The sequence below is a fragment of the Drosophila biarmipes genome, chromosome 3R (assembly GCF_025231255.1).
Source record: "Drosophila biarmipes strain raj3 chromosome 3R, RU_DBia_V1.1, whole genome shotgun sequence".
Taxonomy (NCBI): Eukaryota; Metazoa; Arthropoda; class Insecta; order Diptera; family Drosophilidae; genus Drosophila; species Drosophila biarmipes.
In genome coordinates, this window is record NC_066616.1 from 5,986,216 (window position 1) to 6,013,038 (window position 26,823).

The 26,823-nt window shown below is 42.7% G+C and overlaps 1 protein-coding gene across 1 annotated transcript in view; it reads right to left on the bottom strand.

Annotated features, from left to right (window-relative positions):
* Positions 1 to 213: 213 nt before the first annotated feature.
* The window catches only part of LOC122817810 (uncharacterized), a 49,761-nt gene continuing 23,151 nt past the window's right edge, over positions 214 to 26,823 (bottom strand). The window contains exon 2 of the mRNA XM_050888445.1: positions 214 to 294. The gene's annotated coding sequence lies outside the window, so the exon portion shown is untranslated. The remainder of the gene's footprint in view (positions 295 to 26,823) is intronic.

The window sequence follows — 26,823 nt, forward strand, 5'->3', positions numbered from 1 at the left end:
CTTGAATATCCATTGTTTTCCTCTGTTACACCACGTACTCACCTAATAACCTTTGAACACTTAAGTACAATGTACAGTTGCGTAGCCTAATCTTAGTTAGTGTGTAGTTGTTGTGTGAGGTATAAAATGATTTCCGCTTTGCTGTTCCTCTGTTTGCTGTCTTGGCCAAAAAATGACGAAATTAAGCTGCTCCTCGTCCCTCGATTTGGTAGAAAATCTCCTCTCCTTGGTGTTCTTTGATCCTTAAGTAGCCTTATCCTCTAGTTGGTATTCCTCAATTTTGATTTTGAAACTCTGTAAATAGTGGAAGACGAAGTTTCCGTTGTTACTGGTGTTCTCTTGTCAAAGCTTTGGTTTGAAGTGGAGTTCGAAGTGATATTTGGGTTGTATGATTTCAGATATTCCCTGGGTGGAGAGCAACATGTGGAGCCCACTGACAAATTGTTTATTGTATGCATGGACAAGTTCTTAAAAACAAGTCAACGAATCTGTTTTTTGTGGGGGAGCAGTTTGAAGGGTGTGCCGATTCGACGCAAGTTTCTTTCAAGATCACCGATAGTATTTTGTCCTACTGATTGCCAGTATGAGAATCCGCTCGGATCATCCAGACACAAAGAGGGAGACGGAGGCACACGTTCCCTGCCAGGCCATGCATATTCACATGTCCGTCCCGCCCTGGCAGGGCCTGAGTCTGCTCCTGTTTCTGTGGTGATGGTGACAACCCTGCCGAAATGCCCAACTACTAACGGTAACTTGTTGTCGGAAATGAAACTTCCCCGACTTGCACAAAGCATGAAGCGCAAACAAAAAAGGCATCATAAAATAAACGAAATGGTAAACTTTAAAATATTTCAGTCTTGTCTCTCGCTCCCTTCGCATTGTGCTCGTCCTGCATTCTCTTCCTGCTTCCCCCGCCTCCCCCACTGAGGGCCCGTTTCCCTGGCATTTTCCCTTTTGTTAACGAAATAATTTTCTTGCCTCCGACGCTGCCAAAGCCAAAGCTTCCCTTTCAATTACACATTTCCCAATGATGGCGATTGAGCGGGCGGCTCGGGATGGGCAAAATGGCGCGAAAGGACAATGGCAGCGGCGGAAGGAAGCGTGTGTTCGTGCTGGTGTGCTGAGTGCTCCGCACTTTTGTGTGTGAGGCGAGGGCCAAGCGGATGCTGGCAAATCGCTGGACTGTGCCCCGATCTCTGCCTATATCAGACATGTGGGTGGGCGGAATGCGAGGGTCGAGGCCGGAGCCCTGGGCCTTGGGGTAGGCAAGGAAACCCACTCAAGCACAAGCGAGATGATAATAATGTCTGATGTGTGTTTTGTCTGTTCTTCCTGTTTTTGCCGCTGCTGCGGTCGCGGGGAGTGGCAAATGCCTGCTCACTGTATGATTTATGTTCGTCTGATGTGATTTATTCAAGCGAAGGAATTGCTCAAATTTGATTTGCCATAGCTGATTTCGCCACTCTTTAATTGCCAACGTATTCGAAAATAAGGAAGAAGTTTTTATCGATTTTTTTGTGTTTTGCATATATTGTTTAGAGAGATAATTATAAATTATACCAAAATATCTTATTCGTTTATACCTTCGTTTTTTTGCAGCATTTAAAACTAAATCCAACGCCACCTAGCCTTATATTCGGGAACTACCAACATGGCATGTCAAATGTCAAAAGTTCGTCAAATTTGACAGCCTTCGCCCAAAAGTATGCCACGAAAATTAGAGGACGGCGGCGCCATCTAGCAGAATGCGAGGGAACTGTCCGTTATGAAATTGAAGTTGACAGTTTGGACAGCCGTGTTTTTGGGGTGAAAAAAATATTTCTGCGAGACAAAGGAAAAAGAAGCTTACAGTTGGACTAATATGCTTTTAAGTTTTGAAAAAATTGAATAAAGTTATAATATTTTTTTTTTGTACTTTTATACAATATTTTTTGTAAAACTTTATATATTTTTTGATAAGAAACTAGTTTGAACGATATGACGCAAGGAAATCGATTTTGCAACAACAAAATGTTTAGTAAAATATATACAAAGCGGTAAAAAAAAAACAAATTTAAAACAAAAAAATATGAAATACACCCAGCTTACTTTAAAGCAAAATTAAAAGCATGTGAAATAACGCTGATTCGGCATCACTGGTTGACAGTGGTGTTTATCGAAAAATATTGTGAAATAATGTAACTTTGTTTATTAATGGACTTTGACATATTTTCAGGTCACCTATAAGTGCCAAGAATTTATGATTTATTAACTTCCTGGTTTTGTTTTTATAAATTTTTTTTATCTTTGATTTCAAATTTGTGGTTAGATCAAAATGCCAATGTTGTTGACAAGTTAACCGTATCCAAAAAGAAGAGGACTTCTGCTTGCTAATACTATAGCTAACACGAGCTAATTTACCAATCGTAAGCCGAATAATTTAATTGTTTATTGGGCACTTTAAATAAAAAAAATATTAAAAAGGTTGGCCGAGTTATGGAACAACACTTAAATAGCTTCAAATCTGGTTCGTGCTGCTACCAGTATTTGCTCCAATATATATTATATATAATATTTAAATATAATATATATATATAATATATATATATGACTATTATATATAATATATATATATATTATATAACAATTACATTTAAAATTCGACGAGATCGCGTTCATATTTACCCCACTGTGCAATGGCATTGCCCGTGCATTCAGGTTCAGCAGAGACAAGAACCATAGTTTAAGCCCAGCCCACTTAGCCACGCACACACTCGCACTGGACACACTCCCGCACACACACCCCGGCACAGAGTGCGCATGCCATGTGGGCAGTCCCGTTACCAGCCTTAAGCCACACACCTCGACAGCTGCTTGCACAACCGGAATCGGGCGAAAAGTGGATCCGTCGGCGGAACGGAGGTCCATTGGACGGCTGTCCATCACTCACTCGGCGGATTTTACCCAGAATTCGGTTAATGAGCACATCAACACTTTCCGTCCCGCTCATCCACTCCCACGCATGCGCCGTCCCTGTCTAACCAACGCGCCCGGAACCAAATGAACAAAAATGGAATGAAATGAATGACTTCTTTCTTCGGCCATCAACTTCAGCCTCAGCCATTTTGATTTACGACTGCCAGCGACTGTGACTGTTGTGCCGTCGCATGGCTCTACTCATGGGGATCCAAACTGTGGATTACAAATCTTGAATAATTCCCTACATTTTTTGTTTTACCGAAATACTACAGAAAATACACAAAATTATAATATCTTCATTAAAAAATAAATTATAAAAACTTATTTTTTGGGAGAGAGTTCTGTAGCCATTCAAGAGGTATAATAATGAATATAGAAAACCACAGCCGACTCTTTATCCAATTTCCACTCTATAATTTGAAGATCTTTAAGATCTTGAAATGAACCAAAATGGCAACTCTGACGTCTTCCTCTTCACTTTTTTTGCTGCCAACTTTTGTTCATTTTCAGCCGTTAGACGAAGGCGTCGCCCGTCAGCTGTCAGTTCATGTTCTCGTTCTGGTTGTTCCCGTTGCCGCCGCTGCCGCTGCCTGAGTTGCCTTTGTTGTCGGCATCATTTGAAGAAGGGCCGAGAGGAAGCGGCAACGGTAAACTTACAGCCAGTTAGTGCGTCTCGTCTTCAGGTGGCACAGGGGTGGGCGGTGCTGGGTGGACGTCTCTCAATTAAAGCAAGGGGAGAGAGGCGTTCTGCTCGGCTGCTCCGACCTCTGCCGGCGGCTTAAATTGCTGCTTTGCATTTTATTTAAATAATAATTGGCCTGACTAAGTTTTCGCAGCGGTGGAAATGGGAAAAGGCGGTTGGTGGGACTGGGCGGAGGGTGGAACGCGTAGCATTGGCCTTAAAAAGCTGTTTGAAAGCATTCACTCCAATTACTGGAAATCACACAAGAAACTCCAAAATGGGGAAATGAATGGAGCTCTTCAAAACGAGTGTTGAATAAATCAAAGGCATTATCAAGATACAAGATATTCCTCGGTGCTACTTTTATTTTAAACCCTTTTTACCTATGTATGTATATAAACACCTGATTTTACAAATGACCTTGAAATCAGGCATTCTCAATCCGTCTCCGCAAAGAATGTACTTCAATATAATCACCTGAAGAAGAAGACCCAGAGCACGTGCTCTTCGAGGGCCCAAAAATGCCAGAAGAGTTTATTGTGCCATCAACTAAAAGAGCAAATAAAATGTTATTACCACTATAAATTTCAGGCACTTGAAGCGGCGCACCAAAAACAGAGGCAAACGCAAAACAGCAAAAAGAAAGCCTAAAAACCCCTACAAAAACGTACCAGAGGCGTAGGCTGAGAGTTTGAAAGGGGGTGTTTTTGGGAAAGGTAGTTGAAAGCAAAAAGTTTCAATATATTTGCTTCATTTCGCATAGTACTCGATTTGCTAAAGAGATAAATAGTTGGTTTTTAAATTGCCAAGTCCCCTTTTCGACGCCCCTGTGCTGCAGGCCATGGTCAGGTTCTGGCTCAGCCTGCAGGAGGATAAGCCCACGCGATTTGGCGACGACGGCCAGACAGAGACGCCAAGACCAAGAAGTCGGGGAAGGAAAGGAGCCGGCGATACGGAAAAAGGGGATGGGAGTGGATCGGGGGCCTAAAGAGCGGCGGCAATCGATGAGCGGGCCCAGGGTCCGAGCCTGCATTTTTCTCACATTTATCTTGCTGCGAGTGCTGCGTTTTATTGCGATTGGAAATTGAGCTTGTCAACGCGGCAGCGGGCAACGCTTGGCTAGTCATCGAAACCAGGGGCGGGGAAGGGGATGGGTTTCCGCGGGAGGGGCGAGGCACAGGGACAGCTGGTCGAGTTTTGGGTTCCTGGTTCCCTGAGATAAGAATAAAAATGTCAGGCTTTGACGATTCTCCTCGTCGTTCCCGTCGGTTCATAAATAAGGTGCAGCACTAAGAGACACAGAAAAAACTAGCAATGAATAACGAGACTACTAGAAAGTATTCTAGATATCTAAAACTATAGGTTGTAATGTTTAGAAACCTACAAATAATATTTTTTGGAAACGGGAAACCATATTCTTGCAGTAAAATACTCCTAAATACATTCATGAATATTTTTTAAAGTCAATAAGATTGGGATAAATTAATTTTTTTTTTTTGGAAAGAGGCATCTCAATTTTTTTATTAGACAGTTTACTAAAAAGTCCTATGTATAATGATGTTTTTTAAAAGAAAGCGATTGAAATATTAGCAGGTTTCTTGATATTACAAGGTGCTAAATTATAATTTTCTAAACTATAAATTGTAATTATTTGAAACCCATACTTCTTACAGTGTGGCCTTCCTTTTTCTGACAGCCTTTGTTTCCCTTTTTTGCTGCATTTAAATTTTGGCCATGATCAGGGCCAAGTGGCAGAAAAAGGCATTTTCCTGGATATTTAATTGGCGCATACTTAGCATTTACTAATGGACATGAGGCACAGTGTGAAGGCACCTGCCCCAAGTCAGCGACTCCCGGGGGAACAAGGCTGGAGGGAGGAAGGCCAATCAGGGGGCAGACAGTAAACACACACAGAAATGGACAATGACAAGAGCTGATAATAAATCTAATTGACACATTTGCAATGGTTGACTCCCCGTCCGCGGTTCCGTCGGGAGATCGAGCGAGGATCTGGATCCCAGATCCGAGATGCAATTAAAACTGCAACTGCATTGCTAATGATCGTGGCAGCTCCAGCTCCATCGCTGGCTCTCTCCATCACAATGGTGAGTGGTGCAGGAAAAAGCTGGAACAAGTTGACAATCTACACGCACACACGAAATACATAAATTGCTGCGATCATATCGAATCATCGATCAATCGGGCGCTGCGGACGGCCATCGATGGACCGCTCCTGCCGCGATAACGCCGCAGGACCTCAACCGCCGCTGTCTGCTGCTGTCCACACTCGAAGCACTCGGGCACTCGGACCATCCGAAGCTCTCAGAGATTCGCTGCCACTGACATCCATCCATGTTCGACTTCATCTGTTGCCGTTGATTGGCAGGCAAACGGCGGAGAAAAAGCTGGGGAAATTGATTGGCAAAATGAAACATGGCCAACACATTGGGCTCATGTTTGCCATGGCAAAAATGCCTTCATTACAACGCGCGTAAAACGCAGGCCACGCATGCGCATTGCATTCGGCTGCTGGGAAGCTCAGATGTTCGGGTGCGCAGATACTCAGACACTCGGCTGCTCAGATGCCCAGATGCAGACTCCGCACGCAGATCCCGGAGCACGCGATCCCCAGGACCCGAAGCGCAGACTCCACTATCTCCGTTTGTCACCGCAAAAGCCTCGTTAAGTGCAGTTGGCTTTGAAATATATTGTGCTACAATTGAATTGTTAAGTGCCTGGCCTTCGGACCGGGTTGCGTGTGAAAATTATAATTTCCTGACCAGTTTCAGTTCCAGAGCTGCTGACCCCAGCAGAAAGGCAAAAAAGTACTAGTCTGTGAGGAAAAACACATAAAACCAGCACAGCAATGTTGTCAACAATTTGCAAAGGTTTTTATGTTGCTGCGGCATCGCAATCAACCACGCGTAGAAACATTTAAGTGGAAGGTAATTAAATTTCATTTTATGACCACTGGCCGAGCAAAAAAGAAGGGAAATTGGTTGCGCCACGAAGTAAATAGTGTTTTAGCGCGGAAAGTGAAATTAGTTGGATCGGAGCCAGGGGGAAGGAGGTGAAAAGGTTACCCCAACTGCTAGTTAGCAAGGCGCAAAATGCCGATTTCTCTTACAGATTTCTCCTCGAATGTTTCCAGGGAAACCCTCCGGCAAGAACCTGTCCTGCGAGGCCCTGCTGGTTTTGGGCTCACAAAAGTCAGCGGGTGTCAAAGGTGAAAGTTGCAATTGTTGCATAAGGATTGGCGCAGATGATGCAACACACCGAAAAGGACCCGGTCAGGTAATCGCCATAAAACTCACAAAACTTCCCAACTCCCTACCTTGAGCACAACAAAGAAAATAGAGCAATTAACCTGGCCTACGTGCCCGGTGTTTGGACCAGGCTAAGTCGCAGGGAACGCAGTAATTTGCCTAATTGCCAGTTAGTGTCAGAGATTATCTCGACTTGGTTTCCTCGTCAAAAAGGGAGCGACGGAACTGAGGGACTTCCCTTCGATCAATTGCGTGGAAATGTCACTAATTGCGGCCAAAAAGCTTTTTTAATCAATTAGCCAGCAATCTATAAAACGTAAAGGTAATTAGATTGACAGACATTCGGGCTTAGTTATCGGCCGTCTTTTAAATAAGTCACTTTTTAAGTTCTAACATTCCGCCTACTCTGGCTATATATTCAAATAAAAATCTATTCGCCATCAAAATATAAAGTTTGTGATATCTCTCCCTGGTCTTAACCTCCTTTCGATTATCTGCCGTCGCATTAGCAGTGTCATCTTCATCTGCCGCCATGTGCTCCCGTTTCGTACTTTATTTACTTATTCAAATCGTTGAGAGTTCCCGTCCCCGCTTTTCCCCTCTGACCCAATCCCAAGGCCCTTCCCCACTCCCCCCTCTCCGTGGGACAGCATTCAACTTTGCCGCCTGACACTTTTGTGACAGCGACAAAAACTTTTGTTCTATTTTCCGCAACAGAAGCCGGCGACGAGAAAACCCTCGACAGCCAGGCAAAGCAGGCAACATTGCAAAAATGCTAAAACAAAAGGCTGGAAAAAATCTATATGTATAAGACGATTCACCCCCCAACTCGTGGCGAATGTCATGACAGGCTCAGTGACTTCGGGACCCGGGAACCAACTGAATTGCTGACTAACAGCCTGTCGCGAAATATGAGTCCATTTCAGCAAAAGAGATACCGCAGCGCAGTGTACTGGGTACTGGAAAGGGTGGGTAATCGCACACAAGGTAGGGTTCTATAGAGATTCTCTTTAATTTACGAGAGGTATTTTAAAGGTATCACAAGTTTGGGGTTTATATTTGAAACCTAAAACTGTAACTTTCATAAGTAGCCATTTTTAAAAATATTAATTTAGTTATCATTCCATTATATTTTATAATAATTTTGGGAACTCATTTTCTTTAATTAAATGAATGGAATCGCTCCCCGAGTAATTTGCACCACTCGGTACTTTTATTTGGTGGCAACTGTTCCTCTTTCAAAGGGCTGCCTGACGACAATGATGATGTTGCCCCAGGGCCCGTCCTGTAATCCCCATCTGAATCCTGCTCCACTGTGCGTGCACGTGCTTAAATACTTTGGCATTACCCACCGCCCACTGTCACCCACCCTCTGCTAGACCGCCCCGCCGCCCATGGAAGTCTTCAGGATGTGACACAAAATGCCGCCATCGTCGCTGGCTGTCATCATTGTCTGCTTTAAAGATTACACAAAATATTTGTAAAAATACAAAGCAGAACAAGGGGCCGCTGCCGAGGGGGCGGGCGGGAAAATAAACTCACAGCCTTACAAAAATAACAACTGCGGAGGCAGAGCCACAACAGACAAAACGAAATCAAAGAAAAAACAACGCGGCAAAACGAAAACGAGGAATACACGAAAATATTTACAAAATATTTTCCACTTCAACGAAATGGAAAACGCGACCGCCCCAGTAGCCGCCACCTTCTGCTGCATAGCTTCTGCCTGCCTTGAGTTGACTTGGCTTTTGTCTGCCCATTTTCCCATTTCCTATTTTCCATCGCCACCCCCTTTCCATTCCCCGCCCTCAATCGTTCCACTTCTTTTTGGGCTGTCTGGCAACGGCTCGCTGGCTCTTCTTTTTATCTGCAGAGATGCCATAACTATGGACTCAAAAATCTAAAATTAAATAATCATAATCTAAAAAAGTTTCTCAAAAATAATAAATTCAATATTTTCGTATTCCAAAATTCGCAAATCATTTCATTTGGTTTTCATTTACTTTTTATAAGAATTAATGTTAATATTTTTCTTATAAAAAGTTTCATTCATTTTGAACATTTCGTTTTTAAGCTATTTAAATTAATTTGTTTATTATTTACATCAATTGCTTGCTATGTATTTTGTATTTTATCGCCCTTTTCAACTCTTGTTTAACAAACTTTTACAAAATAGCCAACTAGCCAACACTGTTTCTCACCGCTTCAGCTTCAGTCTTGCCAGCGGCGCCGGCTGCCAACGAGCGTGAAATGCCTTGGGAGCAGCAGCAACTGCTGCAACAACAATGCAGCTGCAACTGCATTGGTTGCACATAGCAACAATACGGCAAGAAAAGCGATCCGGGCAACAACAAATTGTTTAAGTGAACTTGACTGAGAAATCAGCGGGCAGGAAAACTGAGGAGGCAGAAGATTTTCGCACAAAATGCGACAAAGTGCTACGGCAAACGAAAGTTGAGCAAATTATATGGACGGATCGCTGTGGCACATATTTCTATATACACGTTCGAGAGTGTCTACATTTTTTGTGCTCTTTCTTAATTGGCAAACGAGTTTTTAATTGATTTTCTTTTTTGTGGAGCCTGCACTGACCTACAACGACATAAATAAAACCCTAATGAACAGGAAAAAATTAATATTTTTTAGTGCACTAATATATATTATATAAATATTTAAGCAAATATCTATAGGTATGAAGAATTTAATATTTATTTAAACAAAAGCTAAGCCTCTACCCTAAATAGTCCTTGTAATTTTATGCAGCCACACAAAGTCAACTAACCAAACCAGGCTGAAAAGTGGATAGTAATTTTCTGCCCACAAAAACTTAATGCTCATCCAGCGCTAATCCCTTTTGGAGCACATGCCCCACTCATTGCCCTCGGGGGACTTGCAGCGCGTCCTCGAACTCGCCATGATATGATAATTACATGGCGCCACAAAATAGAACCCAGGGAAAAGCGGAAATGGAAATGTGAAATTCGTTTTCATTTAGCGCTGGCCGCAAACTTTAACGCGGCCACTCAAAATATGAAATGGAAAATGTGTGAATATTTTATTTGCTCTCAGCCAAACTCCATTTTCCCTTCCTCCCGAGAGTGAGGCACATGTGGCAGCGGCAGCAACAACAGCGAGCCATGTCAATGTTAATTTAGTCAGCGCCACAAAAAGCGAAAAAAGAAGCCCGACAATTCCATTGGGCATTGTTAGCCGAGGCGAAGGCAACCACCTACTCAACCGAAAACCAGCACCGCCTGATTTCACATGTGGCTCTGTGTCAACTTTCATGAAATTAGTTGGCAACATGACGAGCTGCCAGGCAAATGTCGCCGTATCCGCCACGAACACGCCCATCCGGGGCGTGGCAGGGGGGTGGTTCCATCCACTGACAAAAATAGCAAGTCTAAGATATCAAAAAGTAGCTTTTAAATGTGGTCTATTTTATAGGTACTGCTCTACAAATTTAAATAATATTATTATTTTAAATTATCTTATGAAAGATAATGTTTTCAGTATGTAGAGTTTTATAAAAATAATATTTTTCAATAATATTCCAGATCATTGAAATTTGATAGTAAAAAAAGTTATGAATGTAAGAAAAGTAATAGATTACTTGATTTATTTTTAATTTTAATAAACTGTATATATTGTTTGCCACTTTTATTGGTAACTTCAAAACATGTATAAAATGTAACATTTTATGTTATGTACTACATTGACATTACTATGATTTTCTGTCAGTGCTGTAGGCTGTGACTTTTGGCTAATGCGCAGCTGACACCGAGCCACCAACCGACACCTTGGGGCAAAGTAGTTTTCGCTGTTTGGGAACCGAAAAACAGACTGAGCCCGGGTCCATGGGGACTGCGCTGTAACTGTGAGTGAGTGCTCATATAGCCATGTGCCGCACTGTACACGTGTTGCAGCAACACCACAGAGCACCGCAGAACGCAACTGAACGCACCGCAGCGACCACGCTGACGGCCCTGCCTGCTAATTAAAAATTTCCCTCACCTCGTCACCACCCACGCCTCTTTTCAGCCCTGTCATCCATTTAGTCTAATTATTACAAATGGGCGAGGGGCAGGGCGCTAAAAAACGGAAAACAAACGAAAATTGCAGAGGGTTTCACGAAAATGCACTCGCAAATTCATTAGAGTAATTAAATGGCCTTTCAGAGGCGAGAAAACAACTCTGCAGTTGTTAAAACTTAAATTCTAAGCCTGTTCACAGTGGTGTACTCCTAATTGCAAACATAAAGTAACAAAATGAAATTTAATAAAAGCAGTTGAAATATAAATATATACATTTATTATTTAAATTGAAATTCATTTTAATATTTAAATATTAATCTTTAAACTTTCATTTAGCTTGTGAAAAGTCCTGGGTTAAAACCACTGTTTCCCCGGTGGGTTCCATTGAACTTTGCCGTTGTCTCAGAAATCTGTTTTTCCTGCATTTTAACTTTGGCGTGACAAACACTAACTACATCCCACTCCCTTTGCCTCCCCCACTCGCAATCCAAACACGATTCTGTTTAATCGATAAAGGCATTTCAACTGCAATTTGGCTATCGCTTAGTGCGAACATTTAGCAGCAAGAATAAGTTGTGGTGGTGGAGGTATATGAAACAACTTTGCAGATACAATATGGCTGGAAAACAGCCCCCGCACACACAGATACACTCACGGGTGGAAATAACACAAGCTGAGATTTCAGTGCTCTCCTGTTGCCCCATGGGAAAATTCAGCACATTCGAAGGCCGAAAATCGGCCCTAGAAATGTATTAATGTGCGTGAAGTGAATGCCACAGTGGGGACTGTGGAAACGCGAAGAGCGGGGAAAATTATGTATGTAGAACTCAGAAGAAAAGGAGCTAACAAAATATAATAGTCAATAAAATATCCAAAATATATAAAATGAGCTCTGTGGATCAGCTCCGAAATAATATTTCTTTCTGTGCACGAAAGAATTTGAGACCCATAACCAGAACTAAAACTGGCCGGGCTCTCGCCCGATAAGGTTAGTCCAGTTTCGGCTTGGTCCTGCTCCTGACCAGCTGCCATATGGATGAATACCAAATACTACAGGCAGAAAAACATCGGAGGTGGAGAACCGAAAATGGCATTAGAACATCGTAATCGCAGGCACCACAAAACCGGGTGGATTTTCCTCGATTTTTTCCTGTTCCATCCATGGCGTTTCAATGGGAAAAACAACCCCGACCAAAATGGGGTAAGTCCTGCGTGTGTGTGTGACTTCGTAGGGTGGTTTTTATTTGGCCAGGCTCAAGTTATCCCGTCTCCCTATTGAAGTTTTCCTTTCGCTTTTCCGGGCACAGGCAGGGTAAATTGCACACGCATTTAATTACATTGTTCAGGGGTTAGGAAATGAGATTGAAAAGAGTTTACTCTACCATGAACGGTTATTGAAAACCCATCCGAATAGCGTTGTAGATTTACCTGAAATAAAAGAAAGAGAAAAGTGTTATATAAATATGCAGTTTGGTATATAATTCGAAGTAGTATCCCCAAACTATAAACATTATCCAGCAATTTCTTGGTAATTTCAAGCTTAATTGCCTTTCGGTTCGGACCAATTAAATCATTGACCAGCGTTAATTAGGAAAAGTCGCTTGCAGACATTCGCCAAGAACCTAACTCAATTCCGATTCCGAATCCGCAAACGTGTTGATTAAAAGACCATAAAAATAATAAGCAAGCGGGAAAGGAGCCGAGAAGCACACATCAGCAACAGCAAAAGTCGCGAGAGCGAAAAAATTACTTAATTAGTTGGCCAGCAGCAGAAGGAGGCAAAAAGCGGTCCACGGCAAAGTGTAAATTGAATGAAATATTCATGCGAAGCCGAAGGAGAAGGCCCAGACTCCTGCCTTTCGGTCCCACCAAAATTGGCAAGTGCGAATGCCGGCCTGATGTTTTATTGAATTGAAAATCTCATTATCACCTCGCTGCATTCTTTGAATGCATTCGGAGGGGGGACTTGGGCCCCAGACCAGTCAGGCCAACGCATTTGGCAGATACTCGCAGCTAATTATCGTAATTATTGCAAATTTACAAATTGATATGAAATTGATTAGTGCCCCTTGGACGTGGACGCCGAACTGGATGCTGTGGGTACAGGTGCTACAGGTTCCCCATCCTCTGCAGCAAACTGGTTTGCGCTGGCCAAGTGCTTGGCCTTAATGAAGATGCCAAAGCGGGCAGGGAGAATAGGATATTTTTGAAAAGCTCTCCCAACTTTTAAACATTAAGAAATAAAAATCACTTTCTTTGCTTTCCTTATCTTTGATGGAAATTAAATCTTTGAAATGTGATTAAGAAAACATAAATTAAGACCAAGACAATTGAAATATACCGTTTTCATGGGCAAGCAAACCTAATGAAACCAAGTGTTATTGCCTTGAAAATACACTTAAAACTAGTTTAAAAACTTTGAAAATCTGTAAATCAAGCCGCTCTACATCAACCATAACGGCACTGCGAAAATCGCTCAATTTGTCCATTCGACTGTCACATTGTTTGCCTCCGCTGAGAGGCAACCAGCCAGCCGGCCAGTGAATTCTCATGGCGAGAACAAATTTTTCAATTAAGCCATTAATTCACTCCGCGCCACACAAATGCAAACACACTCGCACACAGATACAGCCGCACGCACACACTCGCAGCCAATCACTCGCAGTGAGTAAGGCTATCATCATCGTCTTTGATCATCGTGCAGCGCGTCCTCATCGCTGTCGTTCCTTCTGTCGCATTATTTTATTAAGCGAGCGGTCCGCAGCTCTGCGTCTCTGGCTGTTTATCTCAACCCAATTGAAATGCCGCCCCTGCCACACCCCCGCCGCCCTTTCGCTGCGAATTTCGCTTGTCGTCCGTTCTTACGCAAATTTTATTCATGTTTGTCCGCCGTCCGTCCCCCTGTCCCCATTCCGTCCGCGCGTCGCTTTGTTCGCTGCCCTTCTTGGCCTTGTTCTCCCAAGTTGGTTAAAAACAAGCAAACAAGTTTGCGAGTTACTTTTAAACAAGCGGAGGAGAGGCTGGGAAAATATTCAGAATTTTGATTTGTATTTTTATTGTGGCGATTGCAGCAGGTTGAGTTGGGTGTGAAGAAATACTTTAACTTCAAGTGGGCAATGCTTTCCTAAATCGTCAGAAAAATGGTACTATCAGAAGGTACAATTTTGAAGTGGAAATTCTACTTGGTTTGTATTTTCAGTGTCGCGACTTAAGCAGTTAGTTAAAAGTTAAACTGAGTTAATATGTGTATATTTAAAGGGAAAATTACTTTACACCCTAAATAATAGTCATCAATGTGACTCCATTGGGGCTACAAAATTAATTCAATCCTTAAGTATCCTGTGTGGATTTTTGGCTTGGAATTTTTCCCACGTTAAGTTTTATAATAAGTAAAACTTTAAATAACCCATGTGAACGTCACAAATTGATTGAACTTCATACAGTTTTAATATTTAGAAAACCCACCCACGTATATAGCCGGAATGCACGGTCGAAAATAGTTACTTAGCCGATTAAATATCTTTACTTATTTTTTCTTTAGGTATAATTTTCCAACTTTTAGGCCCCATTGCGTCCATCATCCACCATTCGACCGCCGACCGTTACTAATTTTCAACACCTTTGCAGCGAGCCGCTGCCGATCGCCATCTCTGTCACTCCCAGTCCGCCCCTCTCGCTCGCTCTCGGTAAGGCCCTGCCTCTCTTTTCCACCACTGCGGGTTGCCTTGGCTGTCGTCGTCATACCGCCATACGCCCCGTGGGTGTTCATGCAAATGGCTTGCTTTTCACCTGCTTCCTTTTGGCCAAAAGCCCCGCCAGGAGAACTACGTGTGTGCTTGGGCTTATATTCGGCTATATTGTGTGGCTGTGTGGGGAGTGGGGAGTGGATATGCGTGCCGTTCGTCGTTGCTTTTGCTGGAAATTGCATGTTATTAGCCGCATACACGATCCCTTCCACTGATAGCAAAACCATATTTTATTTATTCGCCCGATGTGGTTTACTTTTTGTACACAAAATTTGCGCGCTTAGACATTTTATTTGCCAATAACCGGCGACCCACGAGCCACGGCCAAGGGGCGGCGCACGAGTTTCAGCCGCAACAGTGTCGCAGCATAATAAGAAGACATTATAGCAACAGCGGTGGCAGCAGCAACCTCGGTAGGAAAACAGGAGCGGCGGGTGGAGGGGCGGTCTCTTAACTTTGCGTGCCAACATGCAATTTCAATATAACCAGCCAAAAGTGCATGGGCGGGGGAGGGTGGTGAGAAAGGGGCAGAGCTGTAACACGTCTATAAAGAATTGCGAATAAATTCTAAACAGCAACGGGATGTGATGACAAACAGTGGCGAAAATCGGGCTAAAATATGGTTTGCAAAGTTAAGAAAATATTACATGGTGTGTAATAAAACTAAGGAAAATGAACCGTATTTCATGTCTTGAAAATGCTGAATAAGACTTAAATAGAGTAATTACATTTTTCCCTCAGTGCTAGTGAAATAAACAAATATAGCGTATACGCCACGTGTAACCCAGACTTATCAGGCAGCTGAGTCGTTTTTTTGGTCCCGCTTCGCCTGTATTTCAGGGAACCCCCATTTCACCCACCATCAATACGCGTGGGTGGATATCCTCTGCAAAATCCTAACCGGAGCCGACAAAACTTTTCTGTTTGTTTATCATTAAGACATTTACACTTTACACGGTTCCCTTATAATCGCCCTGCTGTCATATGTGGGTGCTCCACACACATTCGCTTATGTATCTGGGTTTCCCGTGTATATTGTATATATCTTGTTTGTGAGTGCGCAGGATATTGGCGTCGCCTGTCGCCGTTGGCTGTTTGTGTAAAGGATTACAAGGCGGCCACAACCAACTGCGACTGGTAACTGGTAGCTGGTAACAGGGCTAACCGAACTTCAGCCACTTCTGCCCAACTCTAGTGTGTGTGGGGCTCCCACTCCCCCGGCACACCTCCACCCCTCTCGTTTGCTCGCTGGCTAATTACAATAATTTTTCTAATGTCGCTGCGGCATAAATTTGTAACGTGACGTGGCGATAAGCATCTCTGCTCAGCGACGGAGTTCGTCGGACCACAAAACAACATGACAATTTCCAGAGCCTTGGAACACGAACATGGAAGACCAACATGGACTTGGCCAACATGGACAAGGTGGCCATCAGCCGCAGAGAAGAGGCCCTGGCAGAAGAAGCCGGGCCAGAAACAGAAACTCAGACAGAGCCACAAACGTGTGCAGCGATAGACATCGGCGGATCGCTCGGATCGTTGTCAATCAGGGGCCTCAGACAAGGGTACACTGCCAGAAAAATGTGTAAAAATCGCTCCTCGATATCTAATCTGTAATATAAATCCAATTAATTAATATACATCTTGTGGAAGACCGAGAATTATATTAAAATTGGGAGAACTTCACATAGATTTTTATCTTGACATTGAGTCAACAAATAGTATTTGCAAACTGCAGCGCTAATAAAATAGTGTCATTTTTAGAGGCTTATCAGGAATATTCTTTGTATTATGTAATTTGTGGTTATATAATTCTTTCTATTTATTTAAATAAATAAGGAACATAACTAATGCAAAATAAAACAGGTTGCATATTAATCATAGTTAATCTTATTCCTAAAGCTTTCTTGCTGTAGACCTAAGCTTTTCCGCAGTGCCTGGCTTCATTGAAAATGCACAATAGACGCCGCTGCGGCCCCAAGTGGACTGTGTGCAGACCGCTCAATCGCCGTACGGGCGTACCGCCCGGCCTCCCGCCTGTGGCCTGTACCGCCCGAAACGCCCGTGAGTGTTGGCGATGTGCGCCGCCGGTGGCATTTAACCGCTGTAAATGAGTTTATCTGGCGCAATCAGCAATTTTCGGTATCCGCTTTTGTGATGTCGCTGCGCATGTGCAGTTGAATGTTAATTAATTGAAATGTACTCGAACTTACAGCGAGCACCGGCGGAGAAGACAGCGCCGGAGCCCCCTTTGATCCCCCGCATCTCGGGGAGCTCCCTATTGGCAATCGCGATCGGCGGGCGATAAGCAAATTGCAGGCGCTGCAGTTCAAAGGAAAACGACAATTATGCGCCGCACTCAGGTCTCGTTTTTGCTGTTGTTTGTGTTTTGGTTTACTTCTGGGGGCTTGTGTCGCGAATTGAAACAAAAGCCTTGAATTGGGGCAGAGGCTAAAAAATGGCGATCGGCTTGGAGAAGGGGAACGATTCGGGGATAAGCAAATTAGCCACACAAGACTCGATCCTTCAATGAGTCACACATTTTCTGGTAACATACTCTTAGCTTAAAAACCCAAAGTGAGGTACTGTGAGAAATGTATCTCCTTATTCATTATTTGTATTGATTGTTAGTAAAACATATTACATTTTAAAATAGATTTTCCTTTCTGTATCTTTATATTTAAAATAAGAGGTCATACTTCTCCTTACATTCATAAAATATATTTAAAAATAAAATACCTAAGAAATCATTAACCTTTTGGAATCATAAGTAGTAAACAACAACAATAAGCAAAACATACGTTTTTAAAAATACATTTTTCTGCAGAAATCAACTTGCAGCGCCCTGAAAACTTCGCAGAGCTCTGAAATGCATAAATATTCCGGGCTCAACCGGATTACATATTCCCCTTAAGCCATGTCCTACTCCCACTTAACCCCATCCTGCCCACAACAATAAAGACAACAACAACAGCAGCAGAGGCAACATCACGGAGCCTACGTCCCTGGCTAATTAAGTTATTGGCTGCACGTTGGCAACTTGTTGCGGCATTTGGTTGACATTCGAGTGCAATTGACTTAATCCCCAGTAAGCTGTGGCCCGATGTTGTTGCCGCCAGACGGCAGACTGCGGACTGCAGCTGCAGCTGCCACTGCAACTGCCCCAAAGGTGCACTATTGTGCACTCGCCTTATTTGTACCGACAACACAGCACAGCGGCAGCAACAACTGTTGCCACTGCAGCGGCAACATGAGCCAGTGGATCCACTGCGTTGGCGGTTTCCCTCCGCCGTCCCCCACCCCTTGCCGGCCTTGTATGTTAATTTGTTTTGGGATCTCCTCGGCAGCGTCTAGTTGGGCGCGTGTCATCATTAACGTGGCCAACATCCCCGCCGTCTCCTCCTTTCCACTGCGTCCATTGTGCCTGCCCTTTCACATTGTTCCCGCCGCATCTTGGCCCGAGGAGACCTCAACAATGGCAGTCGCCTTAATGGAACGGCTAACACCCGCGGCAACAAAAAATGCCACGAGATCGGGGAGCGAAGAATCGACAGTTGCCACTGACCCAAAAATAATAGGGATACGAGTAAAAAATTGGGACTGGCGGCTGGAAACTAGGTAGGACTTGGGTATTTTAAGGTTACTTGTATATTTAAAATTAAAATAATGTTTCTTAGAACTTTACGAAAGTAACTGAACTAGTAATAACAAATCATGAACAAATATATTTTTGGGGCTGTTTAGGCTCACTTTAGCAAGAATATTTGATGAAAATATCGAGGTTGGAGACGAACTGGTTTATATATAGATAGATTATTGAAAATGTTAAGAAATATATTTGGCTTTCTGTTAGTCACCAAATAAATAAGCATTTTGAATGTATTTCATTATTCTTCGTTAGTTTTAAATCTGGTATTTCTTTTCGCACCACCGCAAGAATAAGCTCTAATTTTGAATCACACATCGCCTCATCAGCGAGCAACCCGATCGGCAATAAAGCTCCGGCCAACCTCTCCCACATTTGATAAATCCGCAAATCAAGAGCTCTAAATTAAGGCAAATTAATGGCCACTCATGGGCCAAGAGTCGAAGTCAGTGGGAACTAGTTGGCCGACTCAAATCTGGGCCAGCCAAGGAGAAACAGCGAAGTAAATCGGCGAAATGTCCCACAGATCTTCCCAAGCTGCCGCCGGCGCTTTGATTAAGCGCTGTGACATTTCTATCGCTTGCTGCAGATAAAAGGGGGGAAAACACAGAAATTGAAATTGAAATTAATGCCAGATTGATGGCAATCGCCGGTCGACAATCGCCAGTCGTTCCATATTAATGGACACCGAGAGCAGCGGAGATTATCTGACCATAGCCTTTGATCATTGGTGGCCATGCAAATGATGCTGCGCTCAAATTGATTTTATCATAAAATAAAGTGAAGCTCATAAAATTTGTAAACTAATTGCAATGCCAGAGTGCAGCTGACAGCCTAAAAATCTGACGGCATTTGAGTGCGGCAGATGCTTTCGGTATAGATGTTATGTGACAATGATGGCTTCATCAAAATGCAGTTAGACATTGGTTTATTAGCTGATATTGACTGTAACTATGTATAGGTTGGAATGAATGCGTCACAAACTAAATTAAGGTGCCAAACAGTTGAAGCTAATTGCAGTGCCAAAGTGCATCTGACAACTGCATGTTCGTATCACTCTGCGCTGGGAAGATACTTTTGTTAGAGAGAGAGATTATCGGGCGACAGGTGACAATGACAGCTTCATTATAAAGCAATTAGTGGGGTTTATGGCAAAATTAATTTTTAATACAACGCGCAGCGAAAACTGCAAGTGACAGGAGTCACATGAGAGGACACAAAGGACACGGACACCCACATGGGACCCTCGTACGAGCCCCCTCAAGCTCAACTTCAGCTGACAGCCTGCACTTGTCTGCCCCAGACTCTCGGGTCCCTACTCCGAACATATATGTGTTCACCGTACATATATGCATATAGTAGTCTGCAGTCTGAGTCTCCGGCCCGAGTTGTTGGAGTGCGTGTGTTATTCAATATAACAGCATGTTGAACAGCACTGCAACAAGCAGCAAGCCACTGCAGCGACTCCGGAGCACGCTGCAAAATCTAACGAATATGTAAACGATATGCTAGAAAAATGTCAGTCAAACTGTCGCTTCCAACACACGCGCAGCAGCAGCAACATGCACGGCGGCAACAACATTTAGTCACTTGATGCTTATATTGAAAATTGTTTTCTGCATCGCATTTGCAGTAGTTGCATCCGACGTTACTGCTACAGCTGCAGTGAAAGAAGAGAAAATAATGTTGGACATCTGAACAAAATATTGGAGAGATGTTCCAAAAATTATTTTGATCCAAACAAAAGTTCTTGAGACGCTTAGGAAGTGTTTTAAAAAAATTTGGATGATTAAACGAATCAAAAATGGGGAGAGAAAATAGATTTTTTGGTATTAAAAAAACCTTATCAATAAGTATGTATAATAATGTAACAATATTCACAAGTTAGTAACATAAATGTATTATATATAAAACTCTGTCTTAGAAATATCTAACTGAGACCTTTACTTATAATCGCTTAAGATACTCTTTATTGTTTCAAATATGGGTGTTTTTTGGCTTAAGATACTTTTTTTAGTTTCAAATATGGGTGTTTTGTTCAGGCTTTCACCTTCCATTTTCCCCCAGTGCAGTCGTAGTTCACCTCAGTTCTGATCAGACTCACGGGCAGAACCAGCTGTAGTCGCAGCTCTGGGGCAGGCAGACGACGAGCAGAATGAAAAAACAACGAAAAAATAAACACATTTATGGAAATTTATTCATAGAACTTATGAAACCGATAGACAACAACAACAGGGGAAAAGCGGCTGTCTGACGGGGCCCACAAGTCGGCTTCCCGCCCCCAGCCTCCCAGCCTGCACCGCTGGTGGCTTGTGAGCCTGGTTTAGTTTCGCCAAACAGTTGTCAGTTTTTTCGCTTTTCCACTGATTTTTTAGAACCGTTCGTGCCCCACAGCCTTGGGTTCGGATAGGGTGAGAGCTTTGTGCAACGGGAGGCGTTGAAATGATTGCCACAGCATGTTATATTTACTATATAAATATGCGCGGCCAACAAAGAGATTGTTTTTTGTCTGCCTCGGAATTGTTTGCTCAATGAAAGTGCCGGGCAAATAAAGAACGTGGTGCAAATGCAATTTGTTGATGATTTCATAAGGGAAATGCGCCGAAAAATGGGGCAATTGTAGTGGAGTGTTCTTAAAAATATGTGATAAGCGATACGCTTTCCTTGTTACTTTTCCATTGGTCACTCAAACGTGGCAAAACTTATGTTTTTTATTTTCAGTGTTCCTTTTAAAATAAATTGAGTAATATTTCTGCTTTAATTAAAGGTACTATAGAGCATTGTCCTAACACAACCTGATCTTCTTCCCACTTATGTATTTGATTTCGGCTTAACTCACAGCATAATAATAGCAAGGCTAATTAAAACAGCTATTAGCTATGATTATTCCGCAGAGTCTAAAAATAATCCCCAATCGTTTAATCAAAGGGTACCGATAGAGATCTCGAGAGTGATGATCCATCGGATCCCGCTTCTCATTACCGCTGGAAACACTGAAAATTCTTGTAATTTTTCATGTTATATTTGTAGCGGCAATTAAATTAATTGTTACTTGAATACTTTGACGCCATTCAGCGGCACATCATTATTGCACCACCACACCGAGAGGCCGGCGAGAGTGCCTGTGTGAGTGCCCGTGTGTGGCGAACATATTCATATGCCAGCTGAGAGAAACTAAAAAATATGCGCGAAAATACGAGCGAGAAATGATTTATGGCCAGTGCCAATTGCAGCTGAGCGAGCGAGAAGGGAGATCCGCGGGGGATAAGGTCGAAAATTGGGGAATGGCCTCGCTCCGTCTCGCTCGCGCGCCTACGCCCCTCTCTGTCTGCGCCCTCTCCCTCTCTTTCCTTCTTATCTGCCATCGCTGCATCTGCGTGCGCTAATTATTTCATATGTTCGGCGGTCCTCTCGCTCCCACTCTCCTGCCGTCCCTCTCGCACCGTAAATTAGGTGCACTTCCATGATTTCCCGGATTCATTTTGTATTTTTGGCGTTTAGAGAACACTTGTTTGATTATCGCGGCGCCGAGTGCCTAATCCGCGATTACCATTCGCGATTCCGATTACTCGCTGCTCGGTGCTAATTTGCTTTGTAAACGACGAGAAAGATTTATGAACTGCTTTAATGATCTAATTAAATCGCAGCTAGCCGTGAATATCTCTCGACGATCATGGCACTATTCTCCGCCATTAATCATCCGCCTGCAAGTGCTTCTATGGGAATTATTCCGATTCAGGTTCGGACTTTGTGATTACATTGAATTATCGACACGCGTTTATGCTAACTAATTTGATTATCAACTATTATCTGCTCGGCGTTTTGGCGTACGATTGTTTTAGGCGGTTCAAGCTGAAACTTAATTGGTTTATGGGTTCTGAATTCCGTGTTATTAAAGGCTGTTTACTGTGTGAGACGGTAAACTGGAATGTGACGACAGTTGAATTTATTTTGCAGCACTGAAAACGAGAGCTTTTAGGAATGCAAATTTCCGCTGACTTTAATTAATTCGATTTGAGCCAAAAGGGAAACAGAATGCATTACCTTTGAATCGAAGGTGCAACCAAGGTGTATTTAACAAATATAACAATCTAAAATTGTATAAATTAAATTAAAATAAATAAATAAAATAAAAATAAAATAAATTAAATTAATATTTGAATGAAATACATACTTTCCGACACATTCAAATACATTTCCTTATTAAAAACTATTTTAAAAAATGATTTCAATATTTACCTTAGTTTTCTGTGATTGTTTTCGTGTCTTTTCTATCGATATATAGTTGCTGTGTGTAAAAATCGGTGCCCAAAATATATATTCATGTATATTTATATTTACTCGTGTGTACTTTGCTCAGCTAAATATTCATTGATGTTCCTCCCACTATATGTACACAGTATTGTTCTTCCGCTGATACTTTCCGTTAAATATGTAATATCACAATTTCTTTTTTAAAACGTAGGCGTTTTTAAGATTTACACTTAGATTACTTCTTAAAATGTAGTTTTAGTGCCGTTAAATACATATGTACAATCACAATTCAGGCGAACTAAGCATACTTGTGTGGAAACGATGCGAATGTTTTGAGATTGGGTCTGCGCTAATGTTTGTGCTTTTGCTCGAATTTTGGTTTTTACACGCGTTTGTTGCTGTGCTGCTGCTGCTGATGATGAACTTTTTGAATTTCTTGAGGTTTTGCAAACGATACAGAAGCAAAATTAGAAGAAACCGCGCCACCACGATGGCAATCAGAACGATAAACGAAAGGACGAGAAGATGCAAACGCAAATAATTTCGATGTTGGCGCGACGCTCTGCGTTTTCTACCCATAAACCCAGAGGTATCCGTATCTCCGCTGGCTTTCATACAGGTCAAAATCAAAATCGAATGCGAATTCAATTTGCCGCGGACCGTCCTCCTGTCCTTATCGGCATGGATTTCTTATCGCCGGGGCCTAGAGAGCCGTTCGAACCGAACCCAACCAAAATTGGCAATCTCGGTGTCGTCTCCTTCGCAGCGGAGAGTTCAATGTTGCTGCTGGGCTATCTGATAAGCCCTGTGTGCCGCGGGTGTATATGGGGAGCCCGAATTGCAGCCAGAAACTGTTAAAAATCCAACTCCGTGTGTTTTGGGACCGATGCTGATGCTAGCACTCGCGATTTTCGGCGAATTTTCCATGTCATTTTCAGGCGGCTCCACCACGCGGCACTTGGCGCCCGCTCATTTTGCGCCAAAATATTTGCGAAAAGGTCGCTTATGTCACTATTATCTGAACAGGAGTTCTACTCCCCCTTCGATTTGTTTTGGTCCGCCTCGTCCTGAGCAGGCCGCGCGAGGGAACGAGAAACCGTCGACTTTCCGAATTTATTTTTGTTTTATTCGAGATTTCTTTATCTTATTTCCGTGCTGGGCCGCTGGAGTGTATTTTTACGTCCGATTTTGTGGGAATTTGGGAATGAACCGAACTGCTGAACGGGCTGAACGCGAGAAACGACGGCAGAACCGAGAACCAAGAGCGAATCGAGCGGCGGCGCACGTCTATTTGGCACGTTCATTCATTCACAACTGAACCGCCAGTGAATCACAATGAGCCCGGCTCGTAAACATTCGACTGCCGCTGCCGCTGCTGCTGCTGCTGCCGTGCTGTTGCCAGTTGCTCCCCGCCAGCAACATGTTGCTGCCCGGCAGCAGCAGCAACATCAACAGCAGCGGCAGCCACACAGCCACCACGAAAATGATAAATGGCGGCATTGTTTTTGTGCAAACACACACTCGCCGGCTGGAGGAGGGACACAGTGCGGGACGGCCGACTAGGTGCTGTTGCAGGGCTTACTTTGTAGTTTATGGGAAACAAACAGCCTAAAAATCATTTAAATAAGCAAAACCAGGTCTCTTGTTACCCTTATTATCAGACGCTCTTCTGCTTTGAAGCCATTTTGCTTAATCAGAACAGGGATATATCTAAAAATAATAGACCATTTTTATGCCCGACTAGAGTTCCAGTAAACTGACCCAACTTATACATTTCACATGCTTGTGATATTTTTACCCAAATTAAGGAATATTTTTAAAATACAGAAATCGTCCATCTCAAACTTTGTTGCTGTTTTAATACTTAACCATATCACAAGTGGAAACATTTTTTAATTCGGTATCTATTGATAACATATTTATAATTATTAAATGTGTAGTGCCAAAATATTTATATTCTACTCCTAATTTTTAGGACTTCAATTATACAATATTGTATAAAAAAAACTTACTTTACTAATGATATCTTTTTAAATTATGTTTACGTGGATTTCCATTTTAAAGTGCTTAGAGTCTTTCCTAAGTAAATCTTCTTATATTGAAAAATTAAATGTTTGTTTAACAAATCAACATTTCAAACATTTTTTAATATTCAATTTTCTTACATTAGTTAAGGGAGCCAAGGAATCGTCCTATTCAATTATTGTTAATGTAAAAACCAAAAATGTTGAAGTTCCATCCCGTTTGCTAAATGCTAAATTAATTAAATAGTTATAAATATTTTAAGGGATCATCTGTCCAATGTTTTCGGGTATTTGTGTGATCAACCAATTGTAATTCAACAAAATAACTGCAGTTCCCATTTTTTTCCGCGCACTGTGCTCCCGTGCAACATTTGTTGCCAGGCAACTCGCTTAGAATGTTGCCGGGAGTGTTGCGCAACTTGTTGGCGTGCAAATGAAGCAATAACGAAATCGAAATAATAATTACATTAAATGGCAGAAGTTACAACCAGCGACTGGTCATTTCTGAACGGGCATAAATTAAATACACATTGAAAGCAATCAAGAAAAATGGTAATAAGCAAATAAATGTTGAATGTAAATGATAACTAAATAATTGAGAGCTTTGCACATGGGAAATACAAATTTCAGATAGAAATTCCTTGTCGTTTTTGGACTGGCGCTTTGATTTTGTGCCGATAATTGCTGCCATGAATATATAATAGTTCAGAATCCACAAAGGGTGGGGAGCAGTGTTTGTTTAGTAGCCAGCGAACCCTTTCAGCTTTTTTGTTTATGGGAACAGGCTGAACTTGAATTCGACGTTGTTGTTTTTTCTGCTTCGGACAACATACAGCAACAACATAATCACAAAAATTACCGCCATGCATATGAAATACGAATATCCCCCTCTCGGAAATCCCCCTCAAAGAGCACGCACACAAAAAATAAAAAGCGGAGAAAAGAGATTTATGGCTGTTGGCGGCGCAATTGTTGTTGCCGCTTCTACTATATAGTAAAAAGTTGGGCCGCAATTGAAAGTGAAAAGCGTGGAAACGGGGAAGTCATCGAGAGTGTTGTCGGTCAGTGACGCCGTCGGCCAAGGACCTCCCTTCCCGCTCCTTTTCCCGACCGGCGGTATGGCTTCATTATGCCCAGAGGTCCTGTTCCACTCCTGCACTCAAATCAGACGCTATATCTGACTTTTCAATATCCCTTTGCATATATTTAAGCGCTAATTGCGTGAAGCCATAAATCTAAATTCTGTTTTTTACGCAGACAGAGATGGCGCGAAGGCGAGCGGGCCAGACAGAGAGGGCACGATCGTGTTGATAACTTCATTTAATGCATTTGCAACGCACCAACTAGCAACAGTTGTTGTTGTCGGTCCTTCTCGTTTTTGGGCCAGAAATCTAAGATCCGCCGGGGGCTAAAGGTTCGTGCAGATGCCAGATAAAAGTGCTTTGGTTGGCTCACAGTAACATTTATAGCGCACAATTAGGTGTAAAAGACGTGTATAACACCCAGGGGTATTAGTATTATTATCTTTTGAATTAATACATTTTTTAAAAAACATCCGAGTAATGCATCCTCCAAACTTGTTTTAAATTTTATTTTTTTAATTAAACCAGGAAATTCTCTTCCGTTTTCCCAGATTTTACTTGCTGCCGTTGCACTCGCTCTAATTTAATTTATTTCGGCATCTGTTTCGAGCACATTTAACATCCATTAAGCGCGGCAATTCTCTTGATTGCACTCACATCCTTGTACACGGGCCATCCCTAATGCACTTCTCCCCTCCCTCGAAAGGGACGCCCTCATTCCGCACATCATCCTGCCCCTTTTACAGAATCGCTACTCAATCAGGGCGACTCTGAAGCGGGACGTCATTAGCCATATCCTGGCCTCGGCAAGAAGCGGCAGGGCACAGTGGCCAACGGCGTATCAAAAACAATTCTCGCCACAAAATCCGTTGAATTGAAATTTCAACTTGGGGAGAAGGACCACTCCCGCGGCCACCCTCTTCAAAATCCGACCACCCTCCGTCGACCCACTGTTGTCAGGCCAAAAGCTGACAAAGACGAAAATCAAAAACGTTACGTGGTCCTGGCAGCTTCCACTCCAGGACTCGAAATTAGAGCCTCCCATGCAACTGCTAATGGGAGCACACACACAGTGCCTCCAACTAAAACTCGCGCACATGGCCACTTTTACACTCGTGGGAAAGTAAATAG